This window comes from Hyla sarda, chromosome 3 (genome assembly GCF_029499605.1).
Source record: "Hyla sarda isolate aHylSar1 chromosome 3, aHylSar1.hap1, whole genome shotgun sequence".
NCBI classification, from domain to species: domain Eukaryota; kingdom Metazoa; phylum Chordata; class Amphibia; order Anura; family Hylidae; genus Hyla; species Hyla sarda.
Window position 1 is genome coordinate 95,936,373 of NC_079191.1, and position 14,497 is coordinate 95,950,869.

General features: G+C 45.3%; 2 protein-coding genes across 6 annotated transcripts in view; one reads left to right on the top strand and one right to left on the bottom strand.

The window, feature by feature from the left end:
* KIF1A (kinesin family member 1A) overlaps positions 1–14,497 on the top strand; it is a 331,661-nt gene that overhangs the window by 84,750 nt on the left and 232,414 nt on the right. The window lies entirely within an intron of this gene.
* LOC130361554 (allantoinase, mitochondrial-like) overlaps positions 1–14,497 on the bottom strand; it is a 105,604-nt gene that overhangs the window by 82,404 nt on the left and 8,703 nt on the right. The window contains exon 2 of one of the 3 annotated variants that reach the window (XM_056564698.1): positions 436–508. The gene's annotated coding sequence lies outside the window, so the exon portion shown is untranslated. Of the gene's footprint in view, positions 1–130; positions 209–435; positions 509–8,281; positions 8,412–14,497 lie in introns of those variants that run through there. The other 2 variants (XM_056564699.1, XM_056564701.1) reach the window with 2 other exon arrangements.

Here is a 14,497-nt window from a genome sequence, read left to right on the forward strand (position 1 = left end):
CTTTTAAAAAAATGAAAGAAGTGATCTGATTGGTTGCTATGGGCAACTGGGCGGATTTTCCTCTGCATAAGTTTTGATAAATCTCCTTCATAATCTCTATTCAAGGTAGGACAGTAGGTAGGTAGCTCACCCCATTAGGTTGGTAGGACCTCTTTAAGTAGGTACGTCCCCCATTAAGTAGGTCGGTTAATCCCCAAGTATGTAGGTCTGTCACTATGAAGTTAGGCCCTTAATTAGGTAGGTAGGTATGTTGCTACTAGGTAAATCCCACCAGTAGGTAGGTAGGTCCTTGCATTAATTTGTTAGCTTCACTCAGTAAGTAGGTTGGGCCCCCGGTAGGTAGATCCCTCCATTAGGTGGGTAGTGGCAGAAAGATTATCTTAGCACTGTTCTTCTGTTCTGTAGATGACTGTGAGAAAAGGGATATTATTTTACCATGTATTATGCAATAAAGAAGAAGTTTTATTATCCTATGCTCCCTGGATCTGTGTTCATCCTTAAATGGGCACTGTCAAATATAAAAAAAAAGATGTTTTACATCTTGGTGAAACAATAGTTTTTCTAATATACTTCTAAAAAAAAGAAATCACATTTTATTAAAGAAAACTGCCTCCGAAAATTACACCACTAGGGGTCCCCATACCTCCTGGGACACTGATGAGTTCCACAGCAGCATGATTGTGTCCAAGGGTCATGGACAAGAGATGACTGATTGACAAGGCTGCAGGAGGGACACAGGTTGCAGCAAAACTGCTTTAAAACAGAGTTTTACCAAACATGTGCCTCCAGCTGTTGTAAAACTACAACTCTAAGCATGCCTAGAAAGTCAAAGGATGTCTGGGCATGCTGGCATTTGTAATTTTGCAAAAGCTGTAGGCAGAGTGAGGGAGGGGGAGGAGTCATTACTGTGTAGGCAATAGATGGACACGCCCCCTCCCTTTGACAAGATGGAAAAGACATTGAGCAACTATAATTTGCTATATTTTCTTTTTGTGAAATATGGGTGATAGAAACATAAAAATTACATGTACATGATCAGGATGAGGTACTGAGTAACATATAACAGTTTTTTTTTTTTTGTGTGATCTGACAGGTATGCTTTAACCCCTTAACCCCTTAAGGACCAGGCCATTTTACACCTTAGGACCAGAGCGTTTTTTGCACATCTGACCACTGTCACTTTAAACATTAATAACTCTGGAATGCTTTTAGTTATCAATCTGATTCCGAGATTGTTTTTTCGTGACATATTCTACTTTAACATAGTGGTAAAATTTTGTGGTAACTTGCATCCTTTCTTGGTGATATTGATATTCAAAATATTTTTTTATTTTATTCACATTTCCAATATGTTTACTTTATGTTTGCATCATAAAATTGACGTGTTTTTACTTTTGGAAGACACCAAAGGGCTTCAAAGTTCAGCAGCAATTTTCCAATTTTTCACAAAATTTTGAACCTCGCTTTTTTTCAGAGACCAGTTCAGGTTTGAAGTGGATTTGAAGGGTCTTCCCATTAGAAATACCCCACAAATGACCCCATTATAAAAACTACACCCCCCAAAGTATTCAAAATGACAATCAGTAAGTGTTTTAACCCTTTAGCTGTTTCACAGGAATAGGAGAAAAGTGAAGGAGAAAATTCACAATCTTTATTTTTTACACTCGCATGTTCTTGTAAACCCAATTTTTGAATTTTTACAAGGGGTAAAAGGAGAAAATGTATACTTATATTTGTAGCCCAATTTCTCTAGAGTAAGCACATACCTCATATGTCTATGTAAAGTGTTCGGCGGGCGCAGTAGAGGGCTCAGAAGCGAAGGAGCGACAAGGGGATTTTGGAGAGTACGTTTTTCAGAAATGGTTTTTGGGGGGCATGTTGCATTTAGGAAGCCCCTATGGTGCCAGAACAGCAAAAATAACCCACATGGCATACCATTTTGGAAACTAGACCCCTTGGGGAACGTAACAAGGAATAAAGTGAGCCTTAATACCCCACAGGTGTTTCACGACTTTTGGATATGTAAAAAAAAATTTTTTTTTCACTAAAATGTGTGTTTCCCCCCAAATTTCACATTTTTTCAAGGGTTAATAGCAGAAAATACCCCCCAAAATTTGTAACCCCATCTCTTCTGAGTATGGAGGTACCCAATAAGTTGGCATGAAGTGTATTACGGGCGAACTACAATGCTCCGAAGAGAAGGAGTGATATTTGACTTTTTGAGAGCAAATTTTGCTCGGGGGGCATGTCGCATTTAGGAAGCCCCTATGGTGCCAGAACAGCCCAAAAAAAACACATGGCATACCATTTTGGAAACTAGACCCCTTGAGGAACGTAACAAGGAATAAAGTGAGCCTTAATACCCCACACGGGTTTCACGACTTTTGCATATGTAAAAAAATATATATATTTTTTTCACTAAAATGTGTGTTTCCCCCCAAATTTCACATTTTTGCAAGGGTTAATAGCAGAAAATACCCCGCAAAATTTGTAACCCCATCTCTTCTGAGTATGGAGGTACCCCATAAGTGGACCTGAAGTGCACTACGTGCGAACTACAATGCTCAGAAGAGGAGGCGCACCATTGAGCTTTTGGAAAGAGAATTCGTTTGGAATGGTAGTCAGGGGCCATGTGCATTTACAAAGCCCCCCCGTGGTGCCAGAACAGTGGACCCCCCCCACATGTGACCCCATTTTGGAAACTACACCCCTCACAGAATTTAATAAGTGGTGCAGTGAGCATTTACACCCCACTGGCGTTTGACAGATCTTTGGGACAGTGGGCTGTGCAAATGGAAAATTACATTTTTCATTTTCACGGATCACTGTTCCAAAAATCTGTCAGACACCTGTGGGGCGTAAATGCTCACTGCGCCCCTTATTACATTACATGAGGGGTGTAGTTTCCAAAATGGGGTCACATATGGGGGGGGGTCCATTGTTCTGGTACCATGGGGGCTTTGTAAACACAAGTGGCCTTCAATTCCAGACAAATTTTCTCTTCAAAATCCCAATGGCGCTCCTTCTCTTCTGAGCATTGTAGTGCACCCATAGAGCACTTTACATTCACATATGGGGTATGCTCTTACTCAGAAGAAATTGGGTTACAAATTTTGTGGGGCTTTTTTTTATTTTCCCTTGTGAAAATGAAAAATTTAGGGTGACACCAGCATTTTAGTGAAATTTTTTTTTTTTTCACTTTCCCATCCAACTTTAATGAAAATTTGTCAAACACCTGTGGGGTGTTATGGCTCACTATACCCCTCCTTACGTTCCGTGAGGGGTGTCGTTTCCAAAATGGGGTCACATGTCTGTATTTATTGTTTTGTGTTTATGTCAGAACCACTATAAAATCAGCCACCCCTGTGCAAATCACCAATTTAGGCCTCAAATGTACATGGTGTGCTCTCACTCCTGAGCCTTGTTGTGCGTCCGCAGAGCATTTTACGCCCACATATGGGGTATCTCCGTACTCAGGAGAAATTGCGTTACAAATTTTGGGTGTCTTTTTTTTTCCTTTTACCTCCCGTGAAAATAAAAAGTAAAGGACAACACCAGCATGTTAGTGTAAAAAAAAAATTTTTTTTACACTAACAGGCTGGTGTAGACCCCAACTTTTCTTTTTCATAAGGGGTAAAAGGAAAAAAAGCCCCCAAAATTAGTAACGCAATTTCTCCCGAGTTGGAAAACCTTCAGTTAGGTTCTGTTACCTAACTCAGTATTTTCCAACCAGTGTGCCTCCAGCTGTTGCAAAACTTCAACTCCCAGCATGTACTGATCGCCGAAAGGCATGCTGGGAGATGTAGTTATGCAACAGCTGGAGGGATCGCAACTACAACTCCCAGCATGCAGAGACAGCTGTTTGCTGTTTAGGCTTGCTGGGAGTTGCAGTTTTGCAACATCTGTAGAGCTATAGTTTAGAGACCACTGCATAGTGGTTTCCAAACTGTGGACCTCCAGATGTTGCAAAACTACAACTCCCAGCATGCCCAGACAGCAAACTGCTGTCTGGGCATGCTGGGAGTTGTAGTTTTGCAAGATCTGGAGGTGCACAGTATAGAGATCACTTTGCAGTGGTCTCAAACTGTAGACCTCCAGCTGTTGCAAAACTGCAACTCCCAGCAAGCCTAAACAGCTCTCTGGGCATGCTGGGAGTTGTAATTTTGCAACATCTGGAGGGTTACAGTTTAGAGACCACTATAGTGGTCTCAGACTGTAGACCTCCAGATGTTGCTAAGTAACTCACCGGCTTCCGTTGGATCCAGGGAGCTGCGCCGCGGTCCTCTTCTTCCGCCGATCGTCGCCCGCTGCCGCCGCTGATCGTCGCCGCTGCCGTCGCCGATGGGTAAGTGGATCTTCGGCGCCGGTCCCTGTCGGTTTCCCCGTCCTGCCCCGCCTATTGTGGGAGGGCAGGACGGGGAAACCGAAAGTAAACCCCTCCGCCCCCGATCTGCTATTGGTGGTCGCTTCTAGACCACCAATAGCAGAGATAGGAGGGGTGGCAACCCTGCCACCTCACTCCTATCGCTACAGGGGGATCGTGGGTGTCTAGGACACCCACGATCCCCCTTCTATTCCGGGTCACCGGGTCACCATAGACCCGTATGACCCGGAATCGGCGCAAATCGCAAGTGTGAATTCACTTGCGATTTGCGCCGATCGCCGACATGGGGGGGTCTAATGACCCCCCTGGGCATTTGCGCGGGGTGCCTGCTGATAGATATCAGCAGTCACCCTGGCGCGATCCCCGCCCGACGCGCGGCGGGGACCGAAATTCCCACGGGCGTACAGGTACGCCCTTGGTCCTTAAGTACAGGGAGCAAAGGCGTACCTGTACGCCCTTGGTCCTTAAGCGGTTAAATGGGTACTGTCAGATCCCAAAACTTTTTATATGTTGTTACTGATGAAAATTGAAGACTTTTTGTAAAAGAAAATGGCGCATGAAAATCCCACCACTAGGTGTCCCCATACCTACTGGGACACTAACCAGTCCTGCAACAGCATCAGGCTTGTCCCTGAGTCATGGACAAAAGGAGGGACACAACCCCTTCCCTTGAGAGGATTTCTAACACTGTGAGCTAATGAAAAGAGGTATTTTTTATAAAATAAATATAGGTAATATAGACTTAAAAACTAGATGTAGATGGTCGGGATTAGGTACTAAGTAACATACTATTATTTTATTTTTTGGTGGGATTTGACAGGCACGCTTTAACACAGTAGGTAGGTAGGTCTCCCAGTAAGTAAGTACAGTAGGTGCCCTAGTAAATAGATAGTTTCCCCCACTAGGAGGGGGGCTGGGAAACCAATTTACTGGAGGAGGGGAGCTCCCTTCTTACTTCACTTATTTGCCTACCATACTGCAGTAGTTGAGAAGTGTTATATAGTTATCTAAACCTCCTGCCTCCAGCACTGGGGACAGACAGCTGTCATTAAATGACAAGTTATCTAATAAGGACACTAGCACTTTCACAGGGATTTAGGTGAATTTCAGAAGTGGAATGTTGGGTTCTAGAGAAGAGCAAATTGAAGCTGACGAACCCGAATTCGTTACAAATTTAATAAAATATTCGATTCACAACTAATGCGAATAGTGCCCCGATTCTATCGCACAAATCGCTTCATTAAACTCCATTTACTGCAGTCCAGGCTCCATGGCATCTAAAATGGCAGATCCACATGTCAGTAAATGGGGCAGGGAAGGCGGGAAGGCAAGGCGGGAAGGGAAGTAGGATGACCCTGAATCACATGCATGATGCAGCCTATCAGCAGCCAGTCACCCCTGTGATGTCACAGCCCTATCTATTCGGCAGCTATGTTGCGGCTCATCATATCATTCATTGCACTGCATACAGATAGGACAGACATCGCTGTGTATGTGTGTTACACAGAAAAGCTCACTCCAGCAGCGTTTCACATCCTAGTCACATCAGCATTCTGGTGGACAGAGAGCATTGTTTTTTTCACTGAAAAGGATTTTTTACTGCAGCCATAAACCTCCCAGTTACTTTCTTCAGCATTGTATTAGAGAGAGGGGCAGAGAGCTGTGTGTTGCCTCATACATTTCAACAAGCTGCCTCAACTTCATAAACCTTAGCAGAGGAGGCAGGAATAATTTTCTTTGTTCCACAACAACTCATCTGCTGGTTATACTAGTCTGTAGAAGTTATAATACCCAGCAGTCCATTCCTAATAGTCTTTGACAGAGTGCAATTTTGCGTTTAGTACACAGGTTTTTTGTGCTGTAGCACTGTTGTGTACTGCTGGTGATATGCAAAAATATGTTTTAGTTAAGCATACTGTACCGCATTTTTCTGCCCTCATAAGTGCATACCACATACGTACATCTAAGTAGTGTACTTTTTTGTACCTGTTAATTGGTCAAGGGCCTAGATACTGTGAAAGTCCAGGCAAAATAATCACCAGCTGGTGTTTTGCTAAATTACGTTTTTTTTTATGTACAGTAGCGCATTTTTCTGCCCTCATAAGTGCATACCAAATACCTACATCTAAGTGGTGTACTATTTTGTGAGTGTTAATCTGTCAATGGCCTACATACTGTGAAAGGACAGCCAAAAGTAATCACCGGCTGATGTTTTACTCAAATTATTTTTGAAGCGTACAGTAGCGCATTTTCTGGCCCTCATAAGTTCATACCACATACCTACATCTAAGTAGTGTACTATTTTGTACCTGCTTATCTGTCAAGGGCCTAGATACTGTGAAAGGACAGCCAAAAGTAATCACCGGCTGGTGTTTTACTCCAATACGTTTATTAAGCGTACTGGAGCGCATTTTTCTGCCCTCATAAGTTCATACCACATATGTACATCTAAGTAGTGTACTATTTTGTTCCTGTTAATCTGTCAAGGGCCTAAATATTGTGAAAGTCCAGGCAACAGTAATCACCGGCTGGTGTTTTAATAAAATAAGTTTTTTAAGCGTACTGTACCGCATTTTTCTGCCCTCATACGTGCATACCACATAACTAAATCTAAGTGGTGTATTATGTTGTGCCTGTCAATCTGTCAAGGGCCTACATGCTGTGAAAGGACAACCAAAAATAATCACCGGCTGGTGTTTTACTCAAATAATTTTTGAAGCGTACAATAGCAAATTTTTCTGCCCTCATAAGTGCATACCACATACCTACATCTAAGTAGTGTACTATTTTGTACCTGTTAGTCTGTCAAGGGTCTAAATACTGTGAAAGCACAGCCAATAGTACACACCTGCTGCTGTAGGGAGCTGCGTCTCCAGTTTCAGAAACCTCTGGATTTCCGGGACTGGGGACGTAATGTCACACCACACCCCCTCCATTCATGTCTAGCATGACGTCATGTCCCCAGGTTTCCGAAACTGGAGACGCAGCTCCCGCATAGAATGTGGATGCTGCAGGGAGATCGCAGGGGGTCCAAGCAGCGGGCACCCCACAATCAGACATCTTATCCCCTTTCCTTTGGATAGGGGATAAAAAAATTTTGCCCGGAATACCCCTTTAAGCGTAGTGAAGCGTATTTTCCTCCCCTCATATACGCAATAAGTATGTCAGGCAGAGTAGTGCCAGGACATGCACAGTGGAGTGGCAGAGGCCTAAATTAATCAGGTGCAGGCAGAGGTCGCAGCAGAGTAGGGGCATGTGGCATTCGGAGTTGCAGAGAGAGGTCTGAGCTCCCGGTTTCAGCTAGCAGTTGTGTCTTGACCAGCAACCGAGGAGCCGTGATTGATCGGTTCACTCGGTCATCCACTTCATCCCAAGTGACATCCGACACCCCCAGTCAACAGTCGGTGGGTTCCTCAGACTCAACCCTCAGTTAGCATGGCCCTCATGCTGCTGCTGCCACCTCAAGGCTCTCTCATTGTGCTGCCATGTGACTCCTTGTTAAATTTGGTCCTGTGTGCCCACAAGCCAGGGCGCGGGACACTACAACTTAATTTTAAAAATCCTCAATTTCAATTTAAAAATCTTACTTTAAATTTGGTCTCCTCATGTTTCAGCCAACTCTAGGCTGTGTCATTCAGCAACTATTTGGTCTCCTCATACTGATGCCATCTCCAGGCTCTGTCATTGTGACGCCATGTGACACGTGACTCCTTGTTAAAATTGGTCTTTTGTAGCCACATTCCGGGCCCGGGCACTAAAACTTGGGAGTTAAAATTTTTATTTCAAATCCTCAATTTCAATTTCAATATCTTTGGAAAAAACGAAAAAAATCAAAAAAGGAGAGTGGACATGGTCGATACTAAGGTGCATTAATATAGTACAATCATTAACGTGCACCTATTTCACTGAGGAGGGTTCTTGCGTCCCCACACCCTCCTCAATCCTGCATGCCTTCTAACGACCAGTCTGAACACCACATATGGGACCGGGCGTTCTCGTGTCTTTTCTTTCCAGTTCGAAGGTGTTGTTTGGAAGCTTCGGATGCAGCCGAAAAACCAGGAGTTCTTTTTTCTTATTAATGGAAATTTATTAAACTAAAACATACATAGGATAAAATAAAGTACTAGTACAAAACCACCGACGCGTTGCGAGGATTATTCCCCTTCCTCAGGGATATGCTTAACTAAACATGGGAACTTTCTGATATACTCTGAATTGACCTGGATGCAAATTCCTATTGGGCCACACCAACACCTGACATTTAATATAATTAATTTAGAAAAACTATTCATATGCTTATTTTTCATAATATGTATCTGCGAATATTTAAGGGCGTTCGATACTCTCATTAAAGCCGTTCGGGAATAACGTATTCAATTTAAAAATATAAAAGCTTTCTCTTTTGCATCTAAGTAGTGAATCGCCGGAGCCCTTCTGTTATTTGCTCTACAGGCGTAACCCCTAGCAACTCAGAATCTGCATTATGGTGCACGGCAAAATGCAGAGATACACTATGTTTCGGATATTTATGTTTTATATTAAACCTATGAGAATTTATACGTTTACGAAGCGTTTGGGACGTGCGTCCCACATACTGGGTACCGCACGGACACTCCAACACATATACTACGAAATTACTGGCACAATTTAAATGAGTTTTTATGGGGATTATCTCCCCTGTTGCCGCACATACAATATTCTGTTTTCCATTTTCTATGTATGAACATGTACCTTATATTTTTTGATTGCACTTGAATTAGCCTTTTTGTTTAACCCCTTCAGGACCGGGTTTTTTTCCGTTTTTGCCTTTTCGTTTTTTGCTCCTTGCCTTTAAAAAATTATAACTCTTTCAATTTTGCACCTAAAAATCCATATGATTGCTTATTTTTTGCGCCACCAATTCTACTTTGTAATGACGTCATGTTGCCCAAAAATCTACGGTGAAACGGGGAAAAAAATCATTGTGCGACAAAATTGATGTTACGCCTAGCGCTCCGGGCCCCCGCTCCTCCCCGGAGCGCTCACGGCGTCTTTCTTCCTGCAGCTCCCCGGTCACTCCCGCTGACCGGGAGCGCTGCTCTGTCATGGCCGTTGGGGATGCGATTCGCACAGCGGGACGCGCCCGCTCGCGAATCGCATCCCAGGTCACTTACCCGTTCCCGTCCCCTGCTGTCATGTGCTGGCGCGCGCGGCTCCGCTCTCTAGGGCGCGCGCGCGCCAGCTCCCTGAGACTTAAAGGGCCAGTGCACCAATGATTGGTGCCTGGCCCAATTAGCTTAATTGTCTCCCACCTGTTCCCTGGCTATATCTAGTCTCCTCCCTTGCACTCCCTTGCCGGATCTTGTTGCCCTTGTGCCTAGTGAAAGCGTTTTTGTGTGTTTATACCCTGTGTACCAGAACTACTGCTATCTCCCCTGACTACGAACCTTGCCGCCTGCCCCCGACCTTCTGCTACGTCCGACTTTGCTTCTGCCTACTCCCTTGTACCTCGCCTATCTTCAGCAGCCAGAGAGGTGAGCCGTTGCTAGTGGATACGACCTGGTCACTACCGCCGCAGCAAGACCATCCCGCTTTGCGGCGGGCTCTGGTGAAAACCAGTAGTGTCTTAGTACCGGTCCACTAGCACGGTCCTCGCCATCCCTCTCTGGCACAGAGGATCCACCTCCTGCCAGCCGGCATCGTGACAGTAGATCCGGCCATGGATCCCGCTGAGGTTCCCCAGCATTCCATCTCTGATCTCACCACGGTGGTCGCCCAGCAATCCCAACAGATCGCCCATCTAACCCACCAGCTGTCGGAAATGTCCACCATTGTGCACCAACTTCAGTCGCAACTGCAGCAGCAATCATCTCCTCCGCCACCTCCTGCACCCATTCCGCAGCGAGTGGCCACTCCTAGCCTCCGCCTGTCCTTGCCGGACAAATTTAATGGGAACTCTAAGTTTTGCCGCGGCTTTCTTTCGCAATGTTCCCTGCACATGGAGATGATGTCGGACCAGTTTCCTACTGAAAGGTCTAAGGTGGCTTTCGTAGTCAGCCTTCTGTCTGGAAAAGCTCTATCATGGGCCACACCGCTCTGGGACCGCAATGACCCCGTCACTGCTTCGGTACACTCCTTCTTCTCGGAAATTCGAAGTGTCTTTGAGGAACCTGCCCGAGCCTCTTCTGCTGAGACTGCCCTGCTGAACCTGGTCCAGGGTAATTCTTCCGTTGGCGAGTACGCCATACAATTCCGTACTCTTGCTTCTGAACTATCCTGGAATAATGAGGCTCTCTGCGCGACCTTTAAAAAAGGCCTATCCAGCAACATTAAAGATGTTCTGGCCGCACGAGAGACTCCTGCTAACCTGCATGAACTCATTCATCTAGCCACTCGCATTGACATGCGTTTTTCTGAGAGGCATCAAGAGCTCCGCCAGGAAAAAGACTTAGATCTCTGGACACCTCTCCCACAGTCTCCACTGCAATCTGCGCCTAGGCCTCTCGCCGAGGAGGCCATGCAAGTGGATCGGTCTCGCCTGACCCTGGAAGAGAGGAATCGCCGTAAGGAAGAGAATCTCTGTCTGTACTGTGCCAGTACTGAACACTTTTTGGTGGATTGCCCAATCCGTCCTCCACGTCTGGGAAACGCACGCTCGCACCCAGCTCCCGTGGGTGTGGCGTCTCTTGATGCTAAGTCGGCTTCTCCACGTCTCACGGTGCCTGTTCGGATTTCTACTTCAGCCAGCTCTCCCCTCTCAGCCGTGGCCTGCCTGGACTCTGGAGCTTCTGGGAATTTTATTCGGGAGTCCTTAGTGAATAAATTCCGCATTCCGGTGACCCGTCTTGTCAAGCCACTCCACGTTTCCGCAGTCAACGGAGCCAAGTTGGATTGCACCGTGCGTTTCCGCACGGAGCCCCTCCTAATGTGCATCGGACCTCATCACGAGGAAATTGTATTCTTGGTCCTTCCTAATTGCACTTCTGAAGTTCTCCTTGGACTACCCTGGCTTCAACACCATTCCCCAACCCTGGATTGGTCCACTGGGGAGATCAAGAGTTGGGGCCCCTCTTGTTCCAAGGACTGCCTTCAACCGGTTCCCAGTACTCCCTGCCGTGACCCTGTGGTTCCTCCTGTGTCCGGTCCCCCTAAGGTCATTAAGGACTCTGCCTGCCACAGGAAATGCCTCTCCCCCCCTCCCAGTCCCATCAGGCAAGCCTCTGTGTCCCCTCATGGCCCTCGTCCTGGTGTCACACTGCCCCGTGCCAGGTCTCGCCCTCTGCCCTCTCTCCCCATTCCTACTCCTGCTGTTCTGCCTGCCGTTGAGGAATCCCTCCATCCTTTCCCGGTGTCCTCATCCCAGGGGAGGCAGTTACTGGACAAAGAGAAGGGGAGACCTAAGGGGGGGGGTACTGTTACGCCTAGCGCTCCGGGCCCCCGCTCCTCCCCGGAGCGCTCACGGCGTCTTTCTTCCTGCAGCTCCCCGGTCACTCCCGCTGACCGGGAGCGCTGCTCTGTCATGGCCGTTGGGGATGCGATTCGCACAGCGGGACGCGCCCGCTCGCGAATCGCATCCCAGGTCACTTACCCGTTCCCGTCCCCTGCTGTCATGTGCTGGCGCGCGCGGCTCCGCTCTCTAGGGCGCGCGCGCGCCAGCTCCCTGAGACTTAAAGGGCCAGTGCACCAATGATTGGTGCCTGGCCCAATTAGCTTAATTGTCTCCCACCTGTTCCCTGGCTATATCTAGTCTCCTCCCTTGCACTCCCTTGCCGGATCTTGTTGCCCTTGTGCCTAGTGAAAGCGTTTTTGTGTGTTTATACCCTGTGTACCAGAACTACTGCTATCTCCCCTGACTACGAACCTTGCCGCCTGCCCCCGACCTTCTGCTACGTCCGACTTTGCTTCTGCCTACTCCCTTGTACCTCGCCTATCTTCAGCAGCCAGAGAGGTGAGCCGTTGCTAGTGGATACGACCTGGTCACTACCGCCGCAGCAAGACCATCCCGCTTTGCGGCGGGCTCTGGTGAAAACCAGTAGTGTCTTAGTACCGGTCCACTAGCACGGTCCTCGCCATCCCTCTCTGGCACAGAGGATCCACCTCCTGCCAGCCGGCATCGTGACAATTGAAAAAAGTTTTATAACTTTTGGGGGCTTCCGTTTCTAAGTAGTACATTTTTCGGTAAAAATGACACCTGATATTTATTCTGTAGGTCCATACGATTAAAATGATATCCTACTTATATAGGTTTGATTTTGTCGTACTTCTGGAAAAAATCCTAACTACATGCAGGAAAATTAATACGTTTAAAATTGTCATCTTCTGACCCCTATAACTTTTTTATTTTTCTGTGTATGGGGCGGTATAAGGGCTCATTTTTTGCGCCGTGATCTGAAGTTTTTAACGGTACCATTTTTGCATTGATAGGACTTATTGACCAAAAATGCACTATTTTGGACTTTGGAATTTTTTTTGCGTGTACGCCATTGACCGAGCGGTTTAATTAATGATATATTTTTATAATTCGGACATTTCTGCACGCGGTGATACCATATATGTTTATTTTTATTTTTATTTACACTGTGTTTATTTTATGGGAAAAGGGGGGTGATTCAAACTTTTAATAGGGGAGGAGTTAAATGATCTTTATTCACATTTTTTTTTACTTTTTTTTGCAGTGTTATAGCTTCCATAGGGACCTATAACACTGCACACACTGATATTTATCATTGATCACTGGTTTCTCATAGGAAACCAGTGATCGATGATTCTGCCGCTTGACTGCTCATGCCTGGATCTCAGGCACTGAGCAGTCATTCGGCGATTGGACAGTGAGGAGGCAGGTAGGGGCCCTCCCGCTGTCCTGTAAGCTGTTCGTGATGCCGCGATTTCGCCGCGGCTATCCCGAACAGCCCACTGAGTTAACTGGCAGTTTTTACTTTCACTTTTAGCCGCGTGGCTCAGCTCTGAGCGCACGGCTAAAGGGTTAATAGCGCGCGGCGCCGCGATCGGCGCTGCGCGCTATTAGCGGTGGGCCCCGGCTTCACTATGACGCCGGGCCCGCTGTGATATGATGTGGGGTTACCGTGTAACCCCGCGTTATATCACGGGAGCAGGACCAAGGACGTACCTGTACGTCCTTGGTCCTTAAGGGATTAATTATCTCTTTTTCCTTTTCAGTTAATTTCGGATATGAAGGTGCTATATCTTGTGCAATATTTTTTGCTTGCCGATAAATTAATTTAGGTTTAAAATTACTAGTTTTTTTTGCATCTCCCGAATATTGGGAGATAAAAGCTGTGCCAAATTCCACACTATTATAATCATTTTTATTCCTTCTATATTTTCTACTTTTGTTTCTTTAATTGTTCGCTTCTCACAATGGAATCTGCTTTTTTCTTTGCTCCTTCTACTACAGCATGGGGATACCCTTTATCTAAAAATATATTTTGTATTATTTTCGCTTGATCTTCATAGCTGCCAATTTCGGAACAGTTTCTTTTAATTCTGTTCAGTTGCCCGAACGGTATATTAACTTTCCAGTTTTTTAAATGGCTACTTTTAAAGTGCAAATACCCATTGGCATCTATAGCTTTAAAAAAGTTTTTGTATAAATTTTATTGCCCTTAATATATAGCTCAAAATCTAAACAAGTTAATGTTTTTTTTATTAATGTGTTCCGTGAATCTCATACCCCATAGATTTTCATTTAGTCCATTAAAAAAATTTATAAAAACTTTCTTTACTTCCCTCCGAAATTAAGATCAGGTCATCTATCGTCTATAAAATTTAATACTTTTAAAATGACGGCTATCTTCTATACATATTTGTTCCACTACATCCATATATAGGTTTGCGAAAACTGGTGCGCATTTCGTGCCCATCGCCGTCCCATGGTGTTGAATATAAAATCGATCTTCAAAAATAATTATGACTTAATAAAAATTTTAAACTTTTTGATATAAAATCTTTTTGACATTTGGGCATCAGAATATCTGTGGATAACGTATCCTCAATAGCCCTTACTCCTCTATTTTGTGCGATATTTGAATAAAGGGACACTACGTCCATTGTTACTAACCATGAATTATCATTACATTTAATATGCTCTAATAACTCTAAAAGTTCTCCTGAGTC